Genomic DNA, 5,669 nt, shown 5'->3' with positions numbered 1-5,669 from the left:
GCTTTTCCCATTGTTTTCCAAGAAACCCAATGGATTTTATGTTCCCTCTCCTTCTGGCCCCACCAAAATTTATTGATGACACTATTGATGGAGTGCAGCAAGGTCTTAGGAAGTTTGAAAACACTCATTGTTTAGGTGGGAAGGGCTTGGACTACTGCTTTTATGAAGATTTCTTTACCAGCTAGAGATAGGCTTTTCACTTTGTACCCACTGATTTTTCTTCTGACTGCATCAAGGATGCCTTTGAAAGAATTATTTTTGTTTCTCCCCAAAATAGATGGCAACCCGAGGTATTTTTAATAGGTCATAGAGGACCTCATACTAGCAATTGACAAAATGTAGTGTTGAGTTAGCTTGGAAGTGTTCTTGCTAAATATAATGGAAGTCTTGTCCATATTTAATCTTTGAGCTGAAGCTTCTTCATAGACTTTCAGTAGATTAAACAGCCTTCCCCATTCAAATGCATTGGCCTTACAAAACAATAGGCTATCATCAGCAAAGAAGAGGTGAGATACTTGAAGTGGGCCTCTTGCTATTGGTACTCCATGAATTGCACCAGCTACCTCAGCTTTTCCAATGAGTTTGCTAAGTGCTTCTGCACATAGGATGAAGAAGTAAGGTGAAATGGGGTCACCTTTTCTAATACCTCTTGTAGGGTGAAAGACCTCTTGGGGCACTCCATTGACCATAATGGCATATGAGATAGTTTCAATACATCTCATCACTAGGTCCACCCATGATTTTCCTAAGGAACTCCCATTCAAGTTTGTCATATGCCTTGACAATGTCGAGTTTTAAAGCCATGCAACCCTCATTTCCAGTCATCTTGGCCTTCATTGTGTGCAAAGCTTCAAAGGCAACAATCACATTGTCTATGATTAGTCTCTTGGGAACAAAAGCTGACTAAGATGGGGATATTATGGAAGGTAATATTTTCTTGAGTCTATCGGCAAGTATTTTGGATATCAGCTTGTATAACACATTGCATAGAGATATGGGTCTGAACTTAGAAACTTTGGTGGGGTTTCTCTTCTTGGGAATAAGTGTAATGTAAGTGATATTTATTTCAACTAAGCTGCCATTTGCATTAAGCACATGAAGCACTGCTTTGCTGATTTGATCACCCACTAACCTCCAGTGTTTTTGGTAGAAGGTTGCAGGATACTCATCAAGGCCAGGAGCGCTAAGCCCATCCATTTGAAAGTGGGCATCTTTCACCTCCTGCTGAGTGGAAGGCCTAAGGAGCACTTTATTTTGCTCTTTGTAACAGTGGCCTCCATTGGTTCAAGGCAATCTGCAATATTCACAGGATTAGATGAAGAGAATAAATTTTGGAAATACTCTTGGAATAGATTAGAAATACCTGCTTTTGATGTGAGAGCTTGCCCATTGTCATTGACTAGCCTCTTGATCAGGTTTGTTTTCTTCTTTGGGTGGCATACTGATGAAAAAATTGTTTTTCTATCCCCTTCACTCAACCATTTTTGTTTGGCCCTCTATTTCCATTTGATGTGATCTTCTTCAACCAGCTTCTCTATTTTCTTTTGCACCTGTTTTATGGTTTCTGTGAGATGACCTTTATTGTCCTTCTATAGTTCAGACACCTGGTCCCAAAGTCTTTTTAGCTCATCCCTGTGGTTTCCAGCATGTTGTTTGTTCCATTGTACCAGGTCCAGTCTGCATTGGTTCAAGTCTTCAATGACCTGGTGTAATTTGTTTTCAACCCTTCTAGATGAGCTCCATGCCTTCTCTATTACTTCATAGCAATCTTCCCTCAAGGCCCAATTGGCCTCATATCTGAATGGTCTAGCTATTTTGGTTGAATCAACTTCAAACTGTTCCCCATAGTAATGAGGATGGGGCAGTGGTCTGAGCTTAAGATTGGGAGGTTGTAGACTTTTGAGAATGGGAATAGCTCAGACCATGCCATATTACACAGAGCTCTATCAATTCTTTCTTTAATAAAAGCCTGTCCTGACCTGCCATTGGTCCATGTAAATTTATTACTATTATATCCAGGGGCGGAAGTAGGATTTAGTATTTGGGAGGTGATTGACAAAGTGTGTGGTATGTGTGAGTATAAGTAATATGTATTTTTTATGCACCTAACTATATAAAAAACAATAATCATACGTCATAAAATTGTATACAAAAAATACATGTCTATAAATGATCTTATAAGATAATTTTCTTTAAGTTTTCCATAGTTTGCTAGAGATCATTCCAAAAAGATTTCCATAGTTTGCTAGAGACCACTACAAAAAGAAAAGAAAATGAAATATCAAATTAGGATTTCTCCTTCAAATTAAGCTCAACGACGATCTTTCATGAAATAAAATTCATCCATTATCATCTCTGAAGTGAGATTCTTAGCAATTTCTTTCTCAACATAAACTAGCAAATGATCTGCAAGAAACTCATCTTCCATTCGAGTACGCAATCTAGTCTTTATAATTTTCATGGCAAAAAATGCCCGCTCAGTAGTAGCAGTAGAAACAAGAAGAGTTAATACTAGACGAATTAACCTGTCAATCAAATAATAAATCTTTGAATTTTTTAAAATTACTAGTCCTTTGCATAGCTCAAATAATGTAGACATATCTTGAAAATCTAAATGCGCCGGCACATCAAGCTCATAATGCTGCAATTGAATTCTCAAAAGGAATTTTTCTTGCTTAGTAAAATCCTGTGGATAAAACTTCTCAAACAATTCGCATATATCATCAATTTTAAATGATTTGTATACACCTTTAGGGTTTAAAGCAACACTGAGAATGAGAAGTTCCATTGTATGGTCGTTAAATCTATTATTCAATTATTGTATCTGGAAGTCTATTGTAGTAGTAAATATATCAATCCTAAAATGATGCTCCATTGACTTGTCAACTTGACGACGAGATTTGCCTTGAGCTCTATACTGGTCATTCATATCAGGAATATCAATTTGGTGTTTTTCACAAAATGATTTAGCGTCAGTAAGCAAAGACTCCCATCCATCATCTCTCAGATTTTGAATGAGCACTTTTGTGGTTGAAAATAGGCTCATGGCATTCACAATATCTTGGAAATTTTGTTGCAAAGATTGGCAAAGTGCATTACTGATTCCCATGATTTTTTTCATCATATGTAATATCAGAATAAATTCAAAAGATGTTAATACCATGTAAGCTGCTTTAGCATCACCACATTGAGAATAATTTGATCCCTCATTTGAAATGGTATTGATAATTGAGCAAGTAGCACTGAACATCCTCATCAAGCTACAAACAGATTGAAAATGAATCCCCATCTAGTATCTCCAGCTCATTGTAGCGTGCCAATTTGATTTGCCCCTTTTCCAGTCTCAATCTCATTGGAAGCGATCAAACTTTCAATTTCAGCAACTTGAGTAGATTGCAATTCATCATGACGTTTAAAAGAACCAACAACAATATTGATAATGGATGTCAAATGGACAAAGAACTGATAAAAATGTTTGGCTTCTCTAGAGGCTGCTACTAAAGCTAATTGTAGTTTATGAGCCCAACAATGCACGTAATATACATAGGGACAATCTTTAAGAAATAAAGCTTGTAATCCATTCCATTCACCGCGCATATTACTTCCTCCATCATATCCCTGACCTCGAATATTCTCAATTTGAAGGTCGTAACGAGAAAGAAGAGCACATATCTCATTTTTTAGAGTTGGTGCCATAGTATCTTTAACATGCACAATATGAAAAAATCACTCCCTAATAAAACCATCTTTATCAACAAACCTCAAAATGATAGCCATTTGTTCTCTTTTAGACTCATCCCGAGCTTCGTCAACAAGAATACAAAATTTGGTATCTCCGATTTCTTCGCAAATCACATTTCGCACTTTATTTGCAAATATATGCAAAATTTCCTTTTGAATTTTGGGTGATGTATATTTGGCATTCTGTGGAGCATTTTCCATGACAACTCCATTAACTTGATCATTATAACTTGCCAAAAGTTTTATCAGTTCAATGAAGTTACCTTGATTTTTTGAGTCAGAACTTTCATCATGACCTCTAAAGGCACAAGCTTGGAACGTAAGCCATCGAACACTTTCTATCGAAGTTTTGAGCTGCAACCGATTATTCTCCATCTCTTGTGATACTTATTTTTCAACTAACTTGTCAATATGTCTTGACTGATTCATTAGATCCTCACAACATTTTACAGCATTTTTATGTGATGAATTTGGATCTCTCCTGACATGTCCTATTAATGGACAATTCATTCTATCATTCATTTTTTTCCAATTGTCAAAATCTTTATTAGTAAATGCATCTGATCCTAGACGGCCTGTTGATTTTTTAGCAAAAATGTAGCATGGAAGACAAAATATAGCATTCTTCGATGGCGAGTACTCCAACCAATTTGAATATCTTTGAAACCAATAAAATTGAAATCGACGATGTTGATTGCCTATTCCTAAAAATGGATATTCTGAAAGTTTAGGTTGATATGGACCAGCTTTAAGATATGCACGTCGGATCTCGTCTTGTAGGTTAGAAGGAAATTCCCATATTTGTGGACGTAATCCTGGATCACGTTCCAAAGATGTAGCATCCACCTCTTTAGGTTGGATTCTTGAAGTTTTAGAAGGACGCTCATCAGTGGTAGAAGTATCATGTTCCGTTGTTACCGAGCTCTCTAAATGTATATATTACTCTCCGAATTGTCCACATCTTTCTTTCAAAAAAAGAATCAATTGTTCTTGGCTTACTCATATTTTTCTATACTTTAAGAAAAATTTATAGATCAAGAATAAACCTGAAAAGTACCTAATAAGTAATGATATAGAGTTGTTAGATTTTTTTGTATAGTTTGTATTTATTACTAAGTGAAAAAAAAAAAATTAGAAGCAAATGACAATAACATATCCAAGTTCCAACGGAAGCAATTCACCAAATCCAAATGACCAAAAAAAAAAAGCAATTCACCAAAACCAACAACGGCAACGTCATTGTATAAAGCATCAACACAAAAAAGTCAAAAAAATAAATAAATAAAGAACTTGCTAGTAGTACATAGAGGGCCAAGAGCTTACCTTCACCTGGGCTATTGAAAACAAAACTCTTTTATCTTTGAAAGCTACCCTTAGGTCCTCAAGTGATTCATCTCTCCATCTCCATAAAAGCCACAACCCACACATAGCACTGTACACACTTTTCCTTTGAAATTGCACTACCAGTCTACCTTTGTTTCTCTCTTCAAATCGAACTTCTTTAGTTTCTTAATGAAAAGAAAAAATCCTTCTACGTATGAGCCACACCAGTTGTATGCTTAAGGAGAAATGTACGTAGGCTGTAGCATGCAGTGTACTGAAGTTTAAAAAAATCTAATCAAACAGAGCTGCAGAGGTGAGGCTCTTGCAGGTGCAATGTGCTAAAGGAGAGTCAAATCACGTAATCTGTAAAGGTGTAGGCGTGTAGCTGTGCTAAAGCCTAAAGGAGAAAAGTCCAATGATGGCTTGTCAGCTTGAGTATTTTTATTTTTAAGATGTATTGGTAAGCAACTCAAAATATTTGAGTGTAAGTAATATGATAAGTTAAAAGTAAAAATTGAGATTTTGAAAAATAGTTTCAGTAAAAATTTTGAAATCTTAAATATTGGGGGGGCTAATTTCAATAAAAATTTTAAAATTTAAGAAAA

The 5,669-nt window shown here is 35.8% G+C and overlaps 1 pseudogene; it reads right to left on the bottom strand.

The window, feature by feature from the left end:
- Positions 1–2,311: 2,311 nt before the first annotated feature.
- Positions 2,312–4,116, bottom strand: LOC122289217 (annotated as a pseudogene).
- Positions 4,117–5,669: the final 1,553 nt, after the last annotated feature.

The sequence above is a fragment of the Carya illinoinensis genome, chromosome 12 (genome assembly GCF_018687715.1).
Source record: "Carya illinoinensis cultivar Pawnee chromosome 12, C.illinoinensisPawnee_v1, whole genome shotgun sequence".
NCBI lineage: Eukaryota > Viridiplantae > Streptophyta > Magnoliopsida > Fagales > Juglandaceae > Carya > Carya illinoinensis.
This window is presented reverse-complemented; position numbering and strand designations above follow the sequence as displayed.